The 22,572-nt window shown below is 55.8% G+C and overlaps 1 protein-coding gene and 1 non-coding gene across 2 annotated transcripts in view; one reads left to right on the forward strand and one right to left on the reverse strand.

Moving 5' to 3' along the window:
- Positions 1-22,572, reverse strand: part of Niban2 (niban apoptosis regulator 2) — a 47,931-nt gene that overhangs the window by 23,230 nt on the left and 2,129 nt on the right. The window lies entirely within an intron of this gene.
- LOC113181182 (U12 minor spliceosomal RNA) lies at positions 18,844-18,991 on the forward strand. The gene has a single exon (XR_003300569.2). It is a non-coding gene; the product is annotated as a U12 minor spliceosomal RNA (small nuclear RNA).

Consider the following 22,572-nt stretch of genomic DNA (forward strand, 5'->3'; position numbering starts at 1 on the left):
AAAGCACTTCCCCCTCTCTGAGCCAGTGTCCCCCTCTGCAAATTGGAGGTGGCAGGACCTGCCTTCCAGGGTTCTGAGAAGATGATGCCTGACTAGGAGGAGGCACAGCATGGGGGCTCCTAGAAAGTGCCTCTGATCCCAGGTCCTCCAGCCCAGGGAGAGGCCCCTGAAACCGAGGCTGAGCCACCCCCAACCTGGCTCAGCCCCACGCCCAGCAGCCAAGCACCCGGAAGAACACTCATCTCTGGTTCTCCAATCTGACAGTGTTAAGGATCATGCTACTTCCTGTGGTGGTAGCGGGGACTGAGCAGGAACCGGGGAGGCCCCCGGGCGGCCTGAAGTTCCCTGGAGCCTGGGGAGCTGGGGACAGGGTGCTGGGCCCACTGTGCAGATGGGAAAAATGAGGCTCATACAGAAGACTTGCTGAGCTGAGTCTGGGGAGGAGTGCAGAGTCCCTGGGGAGCGTCCCTAGATAACTATGTCCCCAAGGGTCTAGGACACTAGGTGAAGGAGCGCCTGCTCTGTCCTCTTATGGCCTCCCAGGGCCAGTGCATGGCACAGCTTGTCCCACCTGGATCATCATCCCCCAAATCCAACCCGACCCTGGGACAGGCAGGAGCAGGACCAGGAGTGTTTCTGACAAGGAGACCGAGGCCCCGAGCCTAGGGAGCCCTCCTGTCTCCTACTGAGCCACAGCAGAAGCCAAATCTGAACCCAGCTCCCAGCCCCAGAGCCACAGCCTGAGTCCCCACTCCACCCTGATGGCTGGGCATAGGGACAAGGAAGACCATCTCCAGCCCAATCACATCCAGCTGCATGTCAACCATGGGCTTCCCATCAGCCCCAGCCCTGGTTTGGCCCTAGCTCAGTGCACTGGGCCAGGCCCATCCCTGAAGTCACCAGTCCCTCCAGTGGGCTCAGGGACACACGTCACCCATAAGGCCCAGCCCCAGTTTCAGGGTTTCAGAGCTGAGAGGTTTGTTGACTGAAACCAGGCAGGTGACAGTAGCCTGGAGGGTGGGGCAGGCTCAGAACCTGCCCGCCTGGTTCCTGGAGCAGGTCCAGGGTGGGGAGGTGGGGAGGCAGCCAGGGGCACTGACCCCACCCACCCCACGCCCAGGGGACAGCAGAGGTGGAGGGGGGCAGGGGCTCAGTTTGTCATCACATCAGGATGTCACGAAGTTGTCCAAAGGACCACCCTGAGCCAGGTGTGGTAAACACCTGTGATCCAGCAACTCAGCAGGCTGAAGCAGGAGGATCACAAGTTTCAGCCAGCCTGGGCAACTTAGTGAGACCCTGTCTGAAAATCAAAAAATAAAAAGGGCCATGTGGCTCAGGGGGTAGTGCGCCCCTGGGTTCAACCTCTGTAGGACCAAAACCAAAACAGGACCACCGTTGCCATCATCTGCCTGGGACAGCAAGAGAACCTCAAGCCTAGAGAGGTGATGACACTCTCCCAGGGTGTCAGAGCACACTGTGACAGAGCTGGGCTGGCAGGCCAGGTCCCCACGCCACGCCCAGGCCCTTCCACCTGACCACTGACTCTATCAGCTGACAGCAGCCCCATGGTGCCCGCTGCACAATTCTTCCACTTTACGGAGGAGCAGGCTAAGGCTCAGAGAGGCTAAGTGACTTCCCCAGCAACACTCAACCCAGAGCAGTCGGAATCTAACAGAACCAAAGTTTGGGCAAATCCACCTCCCACCCACCACCAGACTGCAGCCCTGGACACAGAACCTCCCCACAGCTCTGGCCCTGTGGGTGGCCTCTCTCAGAAAGGCTGACACAGGGCCCCACTTGGGACCTGTAATCAGGTGGGAGGCCGGGAGGAGGGGTAATGACAGGCTCCATCAGCCAGCAGGAGACGGGGCAGGCAGGGGCCCATGAGAGCCTGAGCTAGCAGCCAGGACCCTGCAGAGCCCAGCCAGCCAGGTGGCAGGGGAGCCAAGGCCCCCAGCCAGTGCACTTTGTTCAGAAGGGGACAATGCCAGGAAGGGTGAGGGACTGCAGCAGGCCAGTCTGTAAGCTGCCCTGGAGGAAGGGCACCCAACACCTGTCCAGCAATGGCAGGTCCTTGGACCCCACTTCTGGGCCCCCAAGGAGCAAGACCTGCTGGGCCTTGCTGGGTCTTGCCACCCTCTGCTCCCCAGTGCGAGGCCACCAAGGTGAGCCCTGCCTCCTCACGGACCAGGGCCCAGTCAAAAGGCTGGCACAGCTCAGCCCAGCCTGCGCCCCCCGCCGGCCACTCCTATCTCAGGCCCCATCCTGGTCCCTGGTTCTTCCCACACACGGCAGCAGAGGGGAGGAAGCCTGACCACCTGGAACCTTCCATGGCTCCCACTGCCTTTGGGAAAAAGCTAATCTAGTCTGGCCCAGGGCCTGAGGGTCTGGGGCCTTGCACAGGCTGCTCCCGGGTCTGTGGAGCTCACTCCCAGCTCTACCTGTACCAGCCCCTCGCCCAGAAAGACCCCAAGATGGGCAGGCGTCCTCCACCTACTCCAGAGTCCCGGGGCCTGCTGCTGGGTGAGGCCTGTTCCTGTGTGAACCCAGCAGGCAGCACACACTGCACCTGCAACAGGGCCTCGGCAGAAGGGAACCCAGGTCCTGGGCAGGGACAGCAACCCTGAGCCAGAGCCACCCCAAAGGGAGCCAGCCCCCCTGAGCAAAAGGCTCCAGAGGTGCCCGAGACGCTCACCCCAGGAAGGAGGCTAGCCCAGCCGGGGCCTTGGCCAGTCCTGGGGTGAGGGAGCAGCACAGCACTGTCCTTCCCTGGGAAGGTGACTGCAGCCTCAGCTGTCCTGAAGGGACCCTCTGCTGGGTCGCCCCTTCCCCGACACCAGCTTTTAATGAGAAAAGCCCTCTTCCCACAAACACAGCAACCACAGCACAACCAGGCCGGGTAAGGACAGTCATGGGCCATGTGTGCACGTGTGCGGGCAGCTACTGCATGCTGGGGACTTCGTGTGTCCAGAGGTCATGCCCGACTCTCAAAATCGCCAATGAGCTGGGCCCGTGCCTGTAATCCCAGGGGCTCCAGAGGCCGAGGCGGGAGGATTTTTACAAGTTCGAGGCCAGCCTTGGCAACTTAGTGAGGCCCTAAGCAACTTAGCAAGACTCTGTCTCAAAAATAAAAAGATCTGGGGATGTGCCTCTGTGGTGAAGCACGCCTGGGCTCAAGCCCTGGGGAAAAAAGTCCAGAGAAGGGCAGTCAGGAAAGGAAGGCCTGGGCAGCTGAGCAGCTCCGCTGGGCCACGGCAGGGGAGGGGCCATGCTGGCCAGAGACCCCGTGCTTACAAGTGGCCAGAACTGTGTGGACTGCACCGCCTGACGTGGGCCCTGACTGAGCCCAGGACTGACTGAGAAGTGCCCGTGAGGAAGCACAGTGTAAGGCCAGGGACGCGGCCACGGTCGGCCAGCTTCACTAGGGCTCCACCCCAGACAAGCGACCTAGACTCCAAGGCCGTGGAAACATCTAGAAGACCACGAGATGCGCTTCTTAAAGGATCCCGCAGGACCTGAAGGCCCAAGGACCATGCTCACTCACTCATGGCAGGGCCCGGGGGGCTGCAAACAGGGTTCACCGAATTGAATCTGAGATCCAGGATCTGAGTGGGGCCCCTTTCCCTCTCCTCCCAGGGCCATGGCCATGTCCTAGTTTCCTACCTACAGCGGCTGGGTGTTCCTGCTCCCTGCTTTCCTGGCGCCGGCGAGGACACCCCTCCCTCATTCCCAGGTCCCAAATCCCAGTCAGACTTCAAGCCCCTGCTCGCACATCGCCTCCTCCTCCCGAGGTTCATCAGTTCCCCATTTGCATGTAATTTTAATACTAATAACTGCAACAGGAGTCAATGCATGTCACAGCCCAGGGCCAGCACTGAGGAAGCTCCTAGTACTTGTTAACCTACTGCCAACGTCATTTCATGGAACCCCCACCCAGACAAATGATTAAACCCATTCTAGTCATGAGGAATCTGAGGCTCAGAGAGGGTAAGTGACTTACCCAGCATCACGCAGGGAAAAACAACACTGGGATGCGAACTCCAGTCAGCTTTGGTTCCCTGCTCTCTCTCAGCACTAGAACTGTGTCCCAAGGGAGAAGCAGCTCAGAAATAAGAGTTGACTCTGTTAGGCCATTCTTCTTTTGACTGGCAGCTCCCCAGGTCAGAGTGGTGGCTTATTCACAACTCTCCGAGATCCAGGAGATCCTGTGCATGACACAGGCCTTGGGAGAGGAGGCAAATATGTTCCAGGGATGAGTGTAAATCAAGGAGCAAACCCTGAGCTCAGAATAGATTCTCTGGGCCTTAGTTTCCTCATCTGGGCCTTAGTTTCCTCATCTGTACCCATGGCTGGGTACAGTGGTGAACACTTGTAATCCCACCTACTCAGGAGGCTGAGGTAGGAGGATCACAAATTCAAGGCTAGACTCAGCAACTTAGTGAAACTCTCAAAGTGAAAATGGTGAGGATGTAGCTCAGTGATCGAGTTCTTCCTAGCATGGACAAGGCCCTGGGTTCCAACCCAGAACTGCAATATTAATAACAACAGTTCATAAAAATAAGATAGATGTCACATCATATTCCCCCTACCTCACACAGTGGCTGAGGGACCCCAGAAGAGGTTGGCTTTTGTTCACAGTAGTCAAAGGGCCGAGTGGGCCATGGAGAGGCACAGAGTCACTATTTTAACCCCTGGCACTGGTCAAATCTTCCTGGTACAATCCCTCAGTAATGAGTTGGCCACATACCCCGATGGCAGGTGCTGGGCCTGGAGACAGAGGGCCCCTGAGATCAAGCCTACCATGCTTCAGACAGGGGATCTGAGGCTGGGAACTGGGGAAGCAGCCATCCAGGGTCCCATCACCCTAGGGGGCTGCCTTCCCTGGGACTAATAGGGGAAAGGAGTTGTGGGACGTTCACACCCAGAGGGAAAGTGGGGCTGCTCTTGGGGTCTCGACTGGACTGTCTTCTCAGTGCCTGCCCCTCCTCCTGGCCAATTCTTTCTCCTCCACAGGCTTAAAGGCCCCCTTCTCAGGCCGTCCCCACAGACAGTCTCCGGGATCACAGCCCCTGGCCTTCTTTGGCGCTTGGCTGAAATTCACACGTGGCTTGTGAATGGCTCCTTCAGCCCCAGCTCCCCACAGACGCTACCAGGGCTCCCAAGCACCCAGCCCCTGCTCTGCCCAAGTGGGTGCTCCAGACAGGTGCTGAGCCAGCAACCCCCAGGGGAAGGTCATCCAGCTTCAGGTGCCAATGTGGCTGCCTAGGAGGCCACCGCGGCCTGGGAAGGGGTCTGAGGTCTGAGACGGGCTGGGTTTCCTCATCCCAAAGGCAGAGTGGGGCAGGGGGCGCCGCCAGGGGTCAGAGGGATTCTCACAAAGCTGATTCTCACAAAATTCTTCTCAGCTGGCAAATATTTACCAGGGCTCAGCAGGTCTCTGCGGAAGGGGAGCTTGGAGACAGGAGGGCCTGAGGGGTGGAGAGGGCGGGCTGAGAGGCCCAGGAAAAAGCTCAGAGAAGAGGGCTGCCCCAGACCCGCCTGCCAGGACTGCCCTTTACACCTCGGGCCTCAGTGGGAGGCAGAGTCCCATCCTGACACAAACAGCAGCAAACAAAGGCCCTCTCATCCCCTCCAGCCCCCTCCGCCTGCCCAAGCAGCCCTGAGCCCTCAGCCTCCAGCTGGCCGCGTGTCCTGGAACCCAGGACACAGTATCCCTGCACTTTGGGGAGGGCAGGAAGGGGTGCCAAGCCCCCAGCATCTCGCGCAGAGCAGGACAGGCCCACCCTAGGCCTGCCCCGGGGCTGGCCCTGGGCCCACACTCAGAGCTCTGAGCTGCAAGTCCCAGGAGCAGGCTCCCAGAGCTGCCATCCACTCCAGGCCCACCATGGCCAAGGCCCACCAGAGGCAGCCTGTGGATGCCAGGGCTGCAAGGTGTCCCAGGAGACCCAACCATGTGTGACATCCCTCCTGCTCATTGCTCAGCCCCACACATGCCCAGCCTGGCAGCCAGACGGACATGGGGACACATGTGGCTTTGTGGCCTCGCTTCTCTGAGCCTTGATTCTCTGCACACTGGGGATAATGACACCATCGTGGACATCAGGACTGGATGTCCTCGTGGGGCACAGAGCAGGCAGCTGACCCACTACAGTAGCGCACACACCACCCCCATTCTGTCCACACTGGTCCTCCAGTCCCGCTAATCTGTGCGACCTCCGCCTCTGCTACTTTATCATCTCCCTCATCCCCACAAGTGCCTGAGCCCTCCTAACCAGGGACCTGGCCACTTGTCACACTGGCTCCAGCTCAGACCAGAGCACCAAGGCTGGAGCGGGGGCCCAGGGCACTCTGCCACAGCACATGGACACTGGAGGTGCCCACTGCTGGCGCTCCCACTACCGACTTGCACTCTGCGCCTGCCCTGGAGTCAGGCCTAGAGATGCCCAGGCTGAGCTCAGAACACCCTTCACCCAGGATGCTTCCCGGAGCGGCCTGAGAGCCACACCACCACCAGTCCCACTGCATCAGACAGGCCACTGCCACCAAGAGGCAGGGGCACAGGACAGAACCAGCCCACCATCTATATCCTCCATGGGCCAGCTTAGGACACACCAAAATGGCGGCTGGCGGCAGGGCCAAGGCCTCCTTCTCCTGGTGCCAGGAGAGGTTCTGTGTTGTCCTGGTTCATTCGCTCAGCGACCATGGGAACTGGGCACTCAGGAGAGGAGGGCAGACCCCCCTCTTGGGGAGGGACCTTCCAGACAGTGGGGCCACCTGAGAACCACAGAGATGCCACCAGGGGAGGAGGAGGCCGTGCGGAGCAGAAGCCGCACGTGAGAGGGCAGCAGCCGCTCTGAAAACACGGACCGAACCTCCCAGGCCCAGGGCAGTCCACGGGACAGTGAGGTCAAGGTTCTGAGATAGAACCTCCGCGCAAACGCTGGCGGAGCATGTGGCTTCCTTCTCCTAGGGGAAAAAAAGGCGTCCCCACCCTGCCGGGTTGTTACTGGGATTCAAGGACCCGAATCGTCCAGGAGGCCCAGCAGCGAACGAGGGCTTGTGTGAACAGGGACAAGGGCTGCGGCTGAAGAGTGGCCCCCATCCCGTCTGCGTGGTGGCGGCCAGGAGATGAGTGCTAGGAGTGGCACCGTCACAGTGCTGGTGGCCATCTTCTGTGCTGTGCTTCCTGCTGTGAAATGCGGACCAGCAAAGGGCAACTACTCAGCAGGGACCAGCCCCTCTGCAGAGCAGCCTAGGGACGGGGTGACACGGCCGGGTCCGTCTTTCTGGGCCTTTTCTTTCAGAGGTTGATCAGAAAGGGGAAGTGGAGGGAGAAACCTCAGTGAAGGCTCCCGAGAGCAAACCCAGAACCCGCAGGCAGCGAGCCTTGGCCGACCACAGCCCGCACCCAGGCCCAGGTGGAGGGGCCTGCCCGTCCTCCTCCCCTCAGCATCTCCAGAGAAACTGGTTTGCCACCCCAGAGATGGCACCAGCGGGGAAATCAAGGCCCCTGAGTCCTAGTTCAGCTGTCACCAATTCACGTGTGGCCCTGGACAAGCCCTTGTCCCCCAGGCTCCTGCTTCCCAAAGCTGCCTTCCAGCTCCCTGGGGGGCTGTGGCAGGAGACTCTCTCAAGCTCAGGAGTTCAAGGTTGGCCTCAGTAACTTAGGGAGACCCCATCTAAAAATAATAATAATTAAGAAAAAAGAAAGGAAGGAAGGAAGGAAGGAAGGAAGGAAGGAAGGAAGGAAGGAAGGAAGGAAGGAAGGAAGGAAATACGTCTAAGGCTTCAATGTTAAGTTTCAGGCTCGCACCGAAGGCCGCGAAGCCAAGAGGGCTGGACCAGGTAAGGGATGCGACTGGAAAGGAGAGAGGACTTGCTGCCCAGCTCCAACCAGAGCTGGCTCATTCCCGGGAAGACACGCAGGGGAAGCCCTTGCCCTGGCCACACTGCAGTCCGTTTGCAAGTGACCCACAGAAGACAAAATATCATCCAGGGAGGGCTCTCTCACTGTCTCAGCTGCCCAGGACAGTGACCCCAGAGGCAAGGGCACCTATCACAGGAGGTGTGCAACCAGAGGCTGGAGAAGGTTCTGCCCTGGAGGGAGGTCAGCAGTGAAAACACGCATTTCAGCATTTCAGGACCAGACAGAGCCAGCCCGACCACGGCTTACAATCTTCCCCAATCTCAGTTTCTTTAGCCACAAAATGGGTGTGAAAATAGCACCCACAGTGGGGTCTTGCAAAAACCAAACCAGATGATGCAGGAGGAGGGCCTGGCACCCTGCCCGACAGATGCCCAATAAATGCCATGGCTATTCCAATAAGGACCAGGAACTAATATGTGCCAGTTACTGTGGCCCAACCCAAAGGGAAAGCTAAAGAGTGACACACAGCCCCATTTCACCAGCCAAGGGCCCTCTAATGCCAAGGTCCTTTCACTGAGTCCAAGGCAGGTTTCCTCCCAAGCTCCTTCAGGGCCCAAGAGCCCTCCCTGCCCACCCCACCCCCCACCACCACCCCACCAAGTCAGGGAGGGAGAGACAAGGAAAGGGAGGAGGGAGATGAGCCAATATGAAAATTCCCTCGTGGGCCCGCAGCCGGGGCAGCAGGAAATCCAACCCCAGGCGCCGATGAGAGGGACCCTTGGCACGGAGATGTGTACTCACACAGAAGATGGAAAGTTTATTCAATGGCAAGACTCCTTGGCCTGCCACTCTGGGCTGGGCCAGTGGTGACACAGGCCCTGTACCATCCTTAGGTCACTCCAGCTCTGGGTCTCCTGGAGCTGGAGAGGAGCCGGGAGAGAAGGGAGGACAGATCCCCAGGGGTCCTGCTAGCCTCCGGCCAGCTGTTCCAGGCACCTGCATGACCCCCGCTGGTCTTCACAGGAGACCCTGCTCAGCCAACAGGCTCCAAGTTTCTGTGTCTGCTTCCCGTGGGGTCTGTGAGGGAGGGGGATGGGCTCAGAGTCTCCCTGTCACTGGGCAGTGAAATGGGTGGTGATGCAGGGCTCTGGATGACCTGGGGCCGGCCCTCTGCCCTTCTTGGCTACCCTCTTTTCTATCCAGTGAAGGGGATGGACACCATAGAACTAGATCTTCTGGGCCCTGACACCCTCTAACCATGACATAAGACAATGTCCCTTCCTATCATGGTGGCAAGACCAGGGAGCTCCATTGTTGAGCCTTGATCAAACTGATCCTTAGTTCTACCTGTCGGCCTAGGATGTGGCAAGGCACCATACTTGACTGTCACCAGCCCTCTATGTAGGTCAGAAGTCCGTTAGTCATTAGCACAACTTGGCTTTAAGCAATTCAATGAGACCCTGTCTCTAAATAATAATTTAAAAAACTACAACTTGGTTTTAATGATTCATTTGTGCAGGGCTCTGTGGCACACACCTGTAATCCTAGTGACTTGGGAGGCTGAACGATTGCACATTCAAGGACTACCTCAGCAACTCAGCAAGGCCCCAAGCAACTTAGCGAGACCCTGTCTCAAAAAATAAGAAGGGCTGGGGAGGTGGCTCAGTGGTTAAGTGCCCCTGGATTCAATCCATGGTACCAAAAATTATAACAATAATTCATTTGTGTCCACTTTGCCCATGAGGACAGGGATCCTTGCTGATGTCTCCTTCATGACATATTCCCAGCACCTGGCACGTAACTATTTGTCCTCTGACTGTGTGGTCACACCAGGTGTTGTAAAACAGGAGGCGCCTGCCATTTCCCAGAAGGTCAACTCCAGTGGGGACAGACCTGCCCAGCCCCGGGGGCAGGGTTAACTCAGGGCTTCCCAGTCCCTGTACTGCCCAACAGGCAGGGCTCTTCCTGAGGTCTGAGCTGGCCAGGCCATCCAAGGTCTCACATCAGCTTCAGAAAAGGTCACCACCTGCCGTGTCTGCTCAGGCCATCACCTAAGCTCAGATTCTCAGCTTCCTCTTCCTGCTAGATTGTGTCAGGTGACCCTGCACCTGCAGAGAGACTGGGAAACTGGAGCAGGGCCACTCCCACACAGCAGCCTCCTGTCCCCTCCGGGCTGGGCAAGTCAAAAAGCCTGGGTCTGTGGCCGCTCACCTGGGCCAGCTTCTATAGCCCTAGGGGAAGGGAAGCCAGGACCCCCACCCTTCAAAGGGACAAATATCCCTTTGAAAAAAACTACCAAGCATCATGCGTGTGGGAGATACTGCCGCCATGGTGAGAATCACATGCCGATTTCTGGGCAATTTTTGTTTCCCCAGTACCCAAGCTCTCTGCTTGGGACCCTCCCAGAGGTCCTCTGCCTGAACCGCATCCTCCTCGTCCTCTACGGTCTCGGCCTAAAGGGCCTTCAGATCCAGGTTAGCACAGCTCCAGGGCTCCTCAAGACCCCCTCAGTCCCCAACTCTAGGGGTGTTCCATGCCAGCTATGTCTTCCCCAGAGAGAAGTCCTCGGGAGAGTGAGCGTCAATGGCCACCTCCTCATCCAGCCTCCTAGTTCTGGCACATGACTGACACTGAGCAGGCACTTGAACGACTGAAATCGAGGCATTAATTCCCATGGACTGAAGCTGCAACCCAGCATTATTTACAACAAAAATCTGAAACAACCGGGAGCAGCAGTGCACGCCTGTCATCCCAGCAGCTCGGGAGGCTGAGGCAGGAGGATTGCAAGTTCAAAGCCAGCCTCAGCAATGGCAAGGTACTAAGCATCTCAGTAAGACCCTGTCTCTAAATAAAATATAAAATCAGGCTGGGGATGTGGCCCAGTGGCTGAGTATGCCTGAGTTCAATCCCTAGTGCCAAAAAAAAAAAAAAAAAAAAAACCCAAACCTGAAACAATCCTCCTGCCTGACAGTATGGGGTTTGGCTGAGCAAGTTAGACATAGAGCCAGGCACCGGGGCAACCCCTGTGATCCCAGTTCCAGGCTAGCCTCAGCAACTTAGCAAGACTCTGTCTCAAAAAAAAAAAAGGGCTGGGGATGTGGCTCAGTGGTAGAGCATCCTTGGGTTTGAAACCAGTGCTACAAAATAAATAAATACAAGAGCATACTGGGGCATAATGGAATATTCTGTAGCCACTCAACAAGCTACAGGGGGACTTGTATCCTCACAGCTCACTCTTAAGGCAGAACAGATTATGCATCAAGAAAATGCCTGAAAATCATGATTTCTGGGTGATAAGTTTATTGGACATTTTCATTTTCTTCCAACTATTTACCTGGATTTTCTAAAAAAAAAATTTGGCCAGTAGAGATTGTTTCTGTGATAACAAAAACAGGAAGAAAGGGGGAAGCTCAAAGTTGAAAGGTCAAGCTGCCAGGGCTGCGAGGGCCAGACCTTTGGTGGGTGCTGGCAGGTGGGAGCCATGGCAGGTATATGAGGAAGGTCAGAGCTCACTGTCATGATCTAATACCATGTTGTCACTTGAACCCACCCTTCCAGAGGCCCTCCAAGAGGGAAGCCCTGAGTGCTAGTGACAGGACCCCTGTGGGTGCTGGCTCTGTGCCAGGCACTGGGAAGTGACCACTAAATGTGTCTTATTATTCTCCCCCATGGCAGCCAAGAAAGGTCCCTGCCAGAATCCAGGCAGCAAGTGTGTGAGAAGGGCTCCCCACTGGGACGCCTTGCCGGGCACTGCACGCTGCACCCCCATCTCACGGATGGGCAGTTCCTCCCATCACTGGCCAGTTCCCCACCTCTGGTGGCCAAAATCTCTTGTCCTTTGAGACTCATCTCTAACATCCCCCTTCTAGAATCTTCCCTGCCCTCTCCTCTTTCCCTGCCCTGAGCTTACAACCCTGAGGGTCTCGTCAGGCTGGCCTGGCTCAGATCCTGGAACCAGAAAACTTGAATTGTTTCCCAAAATACAGTCAATAGGGCGACAGTGTTGTTTTTAATTTTTTTAATTTAATATATTCAAAAATAAAAAGGAGAGTGATAACGAAGAAAATTTCTTAAATAATCCATTATCCTGCTATGCCCAAATAATCATTTTGGTTAAACTCCTTTTTTTTTTTTTCCTGTGTCTTTACAGACACATACATTTTCAGACAGAGGAAACTGCATCTTCCCTTTCAATGGCTACACACTGGGCTGGGGACATAGCTCAGTGGCTGAGCACTTGCCCAGCACACGTAAGGCCCTGGGTTCCAGCCTCCGCCCAAAGACACGCTGTTTCCCACTTCCCTCTGAATTCACCAAAGCCAGGAATGTAATTATTTGATTGCATATCAATAGGGTAAATTCCCTAAGTACAGTGGCCAGGAGGGTTTCGCCCAGGTATCAGGGCCCATTTCTGCTAACAGAAGTGGGGTTGAGGAGGGGAGGGACCATCTCCTCAGACCACCAGTTCCTGCCTAGCCTTTAGAAGGACCCACTGTAGCCCACACAGTGGCTCACGCCTATGATCCCTGCAACTTGGAGGCTGAGACAAGAGGACTGCAAGTTTGAGGTCAGCCTCAGCAGCTTAGCAAGACCCTGTCTCCAATTAAGTAGAAGGAAGAGGACCCAAGGCATCAGCCACAGCAGCTCTGTATTCCAGAGTTCTGTCTAGGGACACACAACAGACCTGGCTGTGCACTGCAGTAGAGTAAACCCAGACAACGGCTGGCCTACCCTGGAGCCCTGTGTGGGAGCAGCAGCACAGCCCCTGTCACAGCACCTCGGAGAGGGTGACAAAGAGCCCATACCCTAACAATCCCAGCAGAACCCAGGCCAGAAGAGCCTCTTCTGCAATAGGGAACAAATAACAGGCATTGCTGGGAAGGTCCCCTGGGACTGTTTGAACTCTCTAGAAAGGTGTCGTGTCTTCATTGCAATCTGCCCTCCCATAATTAAGTCGTTCGTGACTGGCTGGTGACTCCTGGACTCTCCCCATGCTGGGCCAGGGATGCTACGCGGGCAGGGCCCAACCGAACTTGGTTTGCCCACTGGGCGTCGAGCTCCTGGTGGGCTCAGGGTCCACATGTGCCCTGTGCCTGACACCTGTGAGTCAACAGGAGTGCCAGGACCAGGGCCCAGGGTCCTTTCCCCTGCCTGTCACAAGAGGGCCTCAACCTTGAACAGAGGGGTCCAAAGCCCCAGGGAGAGTCAGCCGGCCTCGCCCTGGCCTCCCCCTCGCCCTGGCCTCCCCCTTGGGGCTCAAGGAGGAGAACAAAGGGCTCAAAGCCAGCGAGTCACGTTGTGTGAGGAAGGAAGCCCTGTGTGGCTGCACGGCTGGGCCCTGCGGTCTCAGACCCAGCGAGACCCACACCGCTCCTCCCGATGGGCAGAGGGGAAGTCTGAGCTCCTGCGCCTGCCCCAGTGCTTGGTCACCATGACCCCAACACAAACTGCACCTACCAGGGAGCTGGGGGGACACAGGGACCTGCTGTAGCGTTTATTCATTCATTCACTGCTGGGAATTAAAACAACTCACACTAATAAACGTTCGGAACAGTCCTCTACTGAGGCGCGTTTACTGTGCTCCAAGCACATCATGTAGTAACCTTTACGACCAGGGAAGTGTCATTATCATTCCCATTTTATAGCTCATGAAACTAAGGCACGAGGAGCTACAGTAACCGCCTAGAGGCACTTGGCCAGTCGCCCAGCGAGCTCCCACTGTCCTGGGACCCAGCCCTTAGGTGCTCAGATGGTTCACGCTGACTAGTGAGGTCCCTTCACTACCAGCAGGTCTCCTCCATTGAACCACTGGGGAAACTGAGGCCCAGAGTGGGGACAGGGGTCCCCCCAAGACTGCACAGGCCTGAGACCAGGTGGTCTCCCATCCACAGAGCTGGACTCTAGACCCATCCAGGAGACTGCAGGAAGAGGGAGGGAGGGTGGGGGCTTGGTCCCTAATTGCACAGGAAGTCGGCTGGGCCCTACTTAGGCTTGAGGGATCCAGGCCAGGAGAGCTGCCCAGCCCCCAGGCTGCAGGCAGAACCCAGAGCAGCTTCTCTCAGATTGCACCACAATCTCAACAGGAAAACAGGAAAGCAGAGACAGCACAGCCCGGTCCAGCCTGAATTGGGGGTTTAGCCTTCCAGGGCAGGGCAGACTATAGGGTCACTGAGAAAGCAACCCCTTTGCTCCAAGGAGGGGCGCCTGCCTCTGGCCAAAAAGAAATGAAGATCTTCTGAGATCCCAGCTGGCCTCAGGTCGGGGCAAGAGAAAGGCCTTGCTTATTCACCCCCACTTTGAAATGGGGAAACTGAGACCCAGAGGGGAGCCGCACCTTGACCAAAGTTACCCAATGAGCTGCAACTGTCCCAAGCTGAGCCCAGAGGGCTGTCCCAGTGGTCAGCCTGGGGGGTGGGGCCCCATTCCCAGAAGGGAAGGGCTGCCATCTCCCCCTCCCCTTTTCCTGGCAGCCTTAAATATGGGAGTGGGGGTGGAGAGGAGGGGCTCTGGCTATTTTTAACCAGACACAGCACCTCGCTGTCTGCTGTGGACAGGCCTGGGCTGTGTCCTCACACACAGGGCTGGTGTCCTGGGCTGTGTCCTCACACACAGGGCTGCTTCTCTCACGGAGGGCTTGTTTGTTTACTCGGTTTTCAAAATTATAACCTTGGCAGCCCCTCCCAGCCCAGCCAGGCCTCCTGACCCTGCCTTTGTTGTCTGGGCTGGTCCATCGGGCCTCGTGCTGGGGTGGGGAGTCCTGGTCCCCTGCAGTATCTAAGGTCCTGGGCCTGCCCTTTCCTTTCTCTGGCCTCTGCTGACCAATAATGACATACAGGCGGGGCTGCTTAGAGGACTTCAAAGGGGCCTTCCTGGCTGAGGAGGGGTCTGAGCCAGAGAAAGAAACTCAGCCACTGCCAATCAGCTGCCCCAAGCTCAAGGCCAGGGCCTGTGGCAGTCTTTTGCGAGCCCCCGTCATGTAAGTCACGCTCCCACGGCCCAGCAGGGCCCACCCTCCCCAAGCCTAAGCTCTGTTCTCTTTTCACCCCTTCACCTTCCAAGAACACTATCCTCACCAAAAAAAAAGGGTGGGGGGCAAAACTGAAACGTAACTGTCAGCGGGCTCCCCTCCACCATGTCTGCATCACCCTTGAAACCCCTGACAGTCCAGGGCCAATGCCACATGGCTCCCCAAGAACACAGCTAAAGCACAACTGCCATTTACAGAGGCCAGGAACTATGTATGGCATCTTCCAGAACCTTCCAACGACTGCTTGAGCCACATCCCCAGCCCTGCACCATTTTTCTTGAAGCTGCACAGAACAGGCTCCTTCTCACCAATCAGATTTCCAGGTGACAATTCCTCCAAGAGGCCTTCCTAGACCACCTTCTTAGGTGGCATCCCCCCATGTCTGTCACCTTATTCCATCTTAATATTTGTCTTAACTGAAGCCGTTTTATGTATGTTGTCTTTCTCCCCAGCATGAGAATGTAACGAGGGCAGGCACCTGCTTCCCAGTCAGCACCCCTCAAAGGGCTCCTGGTAGGTGAGGAAGAAAATTGGGATTTGCATTTTACAAATCACAATTCCTTCTTCCTCTGCCTCCTGGATGCCGGGGTATCGCTGGGTCCCCCTCTTGCAGGTGGACCCTGCACCCAGCGCTCTGCTCCAGGCCCTACATGGTTGAAGGGGAGTAACAGGGGACTGAACCCAGTGCCACTAGCACTGAGCTACATCTCCAGCCCTATTTATTTATTTATTTGTTTACTGATTCTGGGGGTTGAAACCAGGAACGATTGACCACTGAGCCACATCCCCTGCCCTATTTTGGATTTTATTTAGAGACAGGGTCTCACTGAGTTGCTAAGTGCCTCGCTAAGTTGCTGAGGCTGGCTTTGAATTTGTAATCCTCCTGCCCCAGCCTCCAGAGTCACTGGAATGACAGGTGTGCACCACCACACCCGGCTGCCTTTTTATTTTGAGACAGGGTATCGCTAAATTGCTGAACCTGTCCTCCAACTTGTGATCATTCTGTCTCAGCCACACCCTACACTTCTGATGTCCCCCAGAGGCGGGGCTCCCTCAATCAGTGTCCTACTGCGGACCTCTACACCACATTAATAACACCAGGAGCCAGTGTTTCCTGAAAAATCAAAGAGCTCAGCCACATCGTTTCACTGACCCTTCACAATGACCTAGCAGGACGAAGCTACTCTTATGCCTTTTACAGACGGAGCCTGAGGCCTGGAGAAGGGAGGGCATCTCCAGATCACAGGGTAATGGAGGCAGGAGTTCAAAACCAGGTTCTCAGATGCCAGCCCTCTTTCTCCTCCGCCCTTGGAAGGGAAGAAGGTTCTCAATCTCTGGCTGTCCAGGAAGACAGGATGCCTTCTCCCATCACTGTAGGAGCAGAAACCAAGGCTTTGGGACCTGTCATCCCAGTGACTCCAGAGGTAGAGGCAGGAGGATCACAAGACTTTCATGGCCAGTCCGGGAAACTCAGTAAGACCCTTTCTCGAAAAACAAAAAGGGCTAGGGGTGTGGTTCAGTGGTAAAGTACCCCTGGATTCAATCCCCTGCACTGAAAAATAACCCCGAATCCTGCAGGACCTGCCAGCCCTGCAGAGGATCCGTCAACCCTGTGGGCCAAAATTAACGGACATCAGACAACTCCCACGCTCAAGTCACGGTCAGAGGCCTGGTCACTCCATGCCCCATACATACAGGTCGCCTGACTCTGCCCCACCCCCACCTGCATGGCCCAGGCCTCCTCTCACCACTGGGCTCATCCCAGGGGAGGAGGAGCTGATCACCCCCGCCTTGTACCACTTCCGCCTGAAGCACTGGGGTGGGGGGGGCCAGGACCCAGACACAGCCCTCTCCTGTCTCAGGCCAGCGCCAGGGCTCCCTCCACATCCCCATCCCTCCACCCCGGCAGGCGGGCCCACCCGCACCCACAGGGCCAGTCCCCTCTTAAACCTTGTCCTTTGAGAACAGTCCAGTCAGCCAGGAAGCACCACCCAGGCAGGGACCAGGGAGGAATCTGTGTGCCAGTGTCCCCAGCACAGGCCTGGCACAGGAAGGGCTCCCGTAACATTTGGTTTTCAGTGCTGAGGATCCAACGTGGGCCTTGCCAATGCTGCACAAGTGCTCCGTCCTTCCCTGGGCTCCCAGGGCTCCCTCCCAGGGCTCCCGGCTACTCCTGAGTGGATGAAAGACCAACCACGCGCATCGGGGCCAGAGCCCGTCACCCCCGAAGGCCTCACAGGCCTGCGCCCCTATTTCCACACAAGAACCCACCTGCTTCTGGTCTCAGATGGCACCTTGAGACCCCTCGGAAAGGGTTTCAGAGGCAGAGAATTCTCAAGAGCAGAGGTTGGTCTTGAGGTCACAGATGAGGATAAAAGTCACAGAGAGGCATAAGCACTGGTCCAGTGTCACACAGCAAAGGGTCAATGGGACCAGGCTCAAGGTATATGGGTCTAATTCTGGACACGTGGCCAAGTGAGGGGTGTAGGGCTGTGCACTCCTACTTGTCTTTTCACCCTTTTCCTTCGTGACCTGCCCAGTGCCAGTGGATGATGCTCTTTTTTTTTTTTTTTTAAAGAGAGAGAATTTTAACATTTATTTATTTTTCCTTAGTTCTCGGCAGACACAACATCTTCGTTTTTTTTGTATGTGGTGCTGAGGATCGAACCTGGGCTGCACGCACACTAGGCGAGCGCGCTACCGCTTGAGCCACATCCCCAGCCCAGGATGATGCTCTTAAACAGCTGTCTCGCTGTGTGACCTCAGCCATCATCTCTCGGCCCTGCAGGTACATGCTGAAAACAGGTGCTCAGGACCATAAGCAGGTGGTCCTCCAGTTGGGGCCTGCCCACATTCCAAGGTGCAAGACAGGTGCTGGGCATGCCTGAGGGCTCAGGACAGACCTGGCGTATTTGCCTGGGTATCAAGTTTGCTCAGTAAAGTAACAATCACAAAAACTGTCACTCATGGTATTTTTACCACCCACTACGGGCCCTGTGCTGCCTGTCCAGGGGTTGTCACACTTGATCCTTACACCCTCAGAAGATGGAACTGTCATCGTCTTTTACAGGGGAACCTGAAGCTCACAGAGGATCTGATCTGCCCCCAAATGCCAGTCCATCTGGTGGGAGACCAGGCTAGAGTCCGAGCCACCTGGCTGCGGAGCCTTGCCCCAGAGCTCCCATCCACTGTGTGGCCAGGCAGTCCCTTCAGCTCTATGAGCCTGGGCAGCACATCTCCAAAAGGGGACTAGACCCAGGGGGTGGAGTAGGTTCCCCACAGGCGGGCACTTCCTGTTCTTCCAGTTTTAAAATCTGTGCGATCTTCTGTGCAGCTTCCCGTGACTCAGGCCCCAAGACTCTACCAGGAGAGGAGCAGGCTCTGCCTCACCCTAGAGGGTTTTAAACCCAGGCCTCTGCCCTCCTCCCTGCCCAAGCCCAGCTGCAGAAAACCCCTCTTCCTCAGGCAGGGAAGTGCACGGGGTGGGGCAGGGGAAGGAAAACCAGCTCAGGAATTTCTGCGGCCACAGGGATGATGCTTCATCCTGCTGCGAAGAGACCAAGCTGAATGAGTCACGGGGAGAAGGGGGGCGAACTGAAGGAAAACAGGACCCGGCAAAGAGACTGTGCACCTCACGCTGAGTAATGCCGGGTGGGATGTGTTCACGCACCTACGGGAGCCTCTGACACACAACGCTCTGCTCCCACTCGGTTCCCACTCAGCCCTTCCTCCTCCTCCCTCCCTAGGCCACATCTGCTCTCTTAGGGGCCTTTTCCACGTTGACCCCCACCTGATCCATTTGGGTACCAGGAGCTAGAGGCCACAGTGGTGCATGGCTTCAGTGCCTTAGGCCTGAAACACCCTCCCTAGTCCTGGCCTGCCACGAACATGAGAATTCAATGAGACAATCCAGGCACAGAGTAAGTGCTCAGCTAAAGGAAAGTTAGTATTATCTTATGAGTAAGGAAAATATCGATTCATGGTGACATCCCAATCCTAACTGCTAAATGTGAGATTTATTTTTGAGCTGGTAAAGGTTGCCCCTAAGGTTGCCACCTGCCTACTTTGTGGGATGCCTGGAAGTCCCGATCTGCCCACCCCCTATACACTAAAAAAGTGGATCAGGAGGCTGGGAATGTAGTTTAGCAGTAGAGCACTTGTCTATCATGTGCTAGGTCCTGAGTTCCACCCCCAGCACCACACACATACACACAAAGACAGCTAGTCTAGGTTATCACTCAGAGCCTGACGACTGCCCCTCCCCACTCCATCAACCACCACCCTCAGACAGGAAATGCATCAGTCCCCGCGTGCCACAGGCCAGGGAAGCGGCTACTGGACATGGGTCCACGTCCCCAGCTCATGGCAGCTGCTTTAAGCCACTAGCTCTAAAAGGACGCTCAGAGGTGTCCAGGGCTCTCTCAAAATGGACACAGGGGAGGCAGAGTGGGTCTTCACCATGTCCTTCTGCAGCAGGGAGGATGGCCAGCACCACAAATGGACACAGGGGAGGCAGAGTGGGTCTTCACCATGTCCTTCTGCAGCAGGGAGGATGGCCAGACAGACACCGGGACTCCGCCTGCCCCAGAAACCAACATGGAAGAGAACCAATAACCAGCATTTGGGGGAAAGCTAAGAAAATGCCTGTCTATCCTGAGATGAAATAAGATCCAGCATCCAGAGTGTTTCCAGGGAGGCTGGAAGGACCTGGGAGAGATGTTTATTACAAATCGTTTAGAAAAGAAGCAAGATCCAGGCTTGAGTCACAGTCTCAGCAACATATAAAATAAACTCAGGAGGGAAATACTACAAGAGGGGAGAGGCTCCTCTCCTCTCTCCCGCAGCAGGGAGGGCAGCCAGCCGCGTTTGAGTTGAGAAAGGTCTCTTTTGGCATCCTGTGTGGGAAGGCCTGGGGCTGAGGCGGGAGGCCCCCAGGAGGTCAGAGCTCAGGCCAGGGCAGTAGGAGAGGAACAGAGGAGAGGACTTCAGGAGACTGGGTGAGGGGAGGGCGGGGTCAAAGCCAACAAAAGGGCTTATGTAAGACTGGGCCCCAGGGAGCCAGGTCCCCAGACGCTTCACTCCAGGGGCTGACCCAGACCTTGGCAGGGGGCAGCCTGGGCACTGCTTCCTCTCCAGGCCTCTCTGCAAAGCCCAGGAAGCCCCACACCAGGGCAAGGGTGGCCCCGAAAGCAGAACAGCATCCCTTTTCTTCTGGCAACTGTAGCCACTCCCACATGTGGAGAAGGAGATTTTTTTAAATCAATTTGGGAAAAGTCATTATTTGTTTTACTCAATAAATAAACAGGATACCTTTTTCCTCTTATCCAGTGGTCAAAAAGGGCTGGAGATCTAGCTCAGTGGCAGAGCACTTGCCTGGCCATGGGTTCCATCAAGTGACAATACTGAGGTTTGTCTGGCAAGAGGGTCTTCCCCACCTTTTCAAAGGCTCTGTGTCAATATATCAAAATGTTTCCCGGGAGTTCCATTTTGAGGCATGATACCAGCTTCTTGTGCAGGATATTTACAAAGAGGCTCAAGCCACACCCTGCGCACATTAGCAAAGGACGACCCAATGCCAATTACCAGGGGCTGGCTAAATAAACCACCCCGGCACACGGACCCACCACTGAAGAAAGGGGCAGGCTTGTGTACCCACGTGGGAAGATGTCCGAAATTTACCCAGTGGAAAAAAGTCAAACCACAGAAACACAGAATAGAATCTCCTTTGTCAACAAGGCTCTGTGAATGAGTGCACACCAGGAAAGGTATGTTTGGAATCGGCGACAAGCCAAACAAATCATTTCTTCCCAGGGAAGGATGCATGAGAAGGAAGATGGAGGAGCTCCCATTTAGGGGTTTTTGTTTTTGTTTTTTGGTACTGGGAATTGAACCCAGAGGCACCTAACCACTGAGCCACATCCCCAGCCTTTTTTTATATTTAATTTAGAGTCAGGGTCTTGCTCAGTTACTAAGGGCCTTGCTAAATTGCTGAGGTTGGCTTTTGAACTCAATCCTCCTGCCTCAGCCTCCTGACCACTGGGATTACCACGGAGCTGGATCCCCAACCACCACGCCCGGTGGAGCGCTCCTATTCTACCTTCCCAGCCTCCGTTGCTGCATGCATTACTTTTGCAATGAGACAAAGGTTGCCTGGAGTCTGGAGGACTGTGGGGAAAGGACGGAGACTGCCCCTGGGTGCAGAGCTTGTTTTATGGGTGTTGAAAATGTTCTAAAATTGAGTGTGGCAACGGTTGCACAATCATCAATATACTAAAAACCACTGAATTGTACAGTTTCAGTGGGTGGATTGCACACTATGTGAATTATATCTCAATAAAGCTGCTATAAAAAAGAAAAGACCTAGCCAGGGGAAAGGTGAGACCTGCAGAGAGGCGGAGCACAGAAGCACAGGTGCTAGGAATGCCCGCCCTCTCAGGGATAAACCTTGCAAACCTTACAGAGTATGTGGGGTGGGCTGAGTCCTCGGGTTGTCCCAGACACAGAAAGGGATTCCCCCAATCCAGGTAATGCCAGGTGTCCTACTAGGGACACAGTCCCCAACCCTCACCCAGTCACCTGTGGCATCTTACTTTATGTAGCTCAGATCATTTGCATAGAATCCCTCAGACAGCTCGGGGACCCCCACAAAAGGGCCCAAAGGGAAAGGGTAGGCTGTCCTAATCCAGCCACCTGTATAAGTTCTAGCTCGTGCCACTCATCATATGCCTTAGCATCTGGACCAGCTCCAAAGAGCCCACATCACTCACACTTTTTGCCAAGGCTGAAAGAACATAGCAGTCAAGGCTTCCAAAAACCCAGGTGGATTCTCAAATCCAGGGATCTGCCCACCTGACTCTAGGAATTGAATGAACAAACCTCTGAGAAACCACAGCTACGACACTAGCCCCTTGCCCTGCTCTCTGAGAACCCATTTACACAAAGTAAAATGCAAGTTCAAAGACAGTAGCAACTGTTTGCTGAGAGCTTCCTAAGCCCCCAGCACTAGGCTGAGCTTCTTACCTGCTTTATCACATGAAGTCCTCCCAGGTGTGCCTAGCAGGTAGCTTCTATTATTATTCCCATTTTATAGATAAGAAAACTGAGACTGAGATGCTGGCCCAAGGTCAGGCCAACTAAGGCTTGGTGAAGTCTATATTGGGGCCTTGAGCTGGCTGAGTCTGGAGATTTCTTGAGAAAATTTGAAATGGTTAGGCCCTAGAGCTGAATGGGACTTTGGTCTTAGGTGGCACACAGCTCTGGAAACCAAGGCCCAGATGCTTGAGGTTACTCAGGCCTGAGGGCTCCCAGGTCAGGACTCTTCCCTCTCCCTTACTAGGTAGGAGGTAACCATCCTGCGACAGCTCCAGGGCTGCTGGTGCAGGAACAAGCCCCTGCCTGCCAGAGGCTTTGAAATCTCAGGATGAAAGGTGCAAAAACAGCAGGGTGGGCAGGGGCAGGCCTGACCTCTGCCAGGACTTGCAGGCTGGCATTCACCTGCACCTGCTCGGAGCAGGCGTAAGGCGGCAGGCCAAGCCACAGCTACCCAACAGGCCTGGGAGCTCAGGGCACTGTGGGAAGGCATGTTCCCAGAGGTGACATTTCTACAGGGGCCGTCCCAGGTAGGGAGGGATCTGGAGTTCTAATTGTCTGCTCTAGAAGTACCCACTGCTCTGTTAGC

The sequence above is a fragment of the Urocitellus parryii genome, chromosome 4 (genome assembly GCF_045843805.1).
Source record: "Urocitellus parryii isolate mUroPar1 chromosome 4, mUroPar1.hap1, whole genome shotgun sequence".
Lineage (NCBI taxonomy): Eukaryota > Metazoa > Chordata > Mammalia > Rodentia > Sciuridae > Urocitellus > Urocitellus parryii.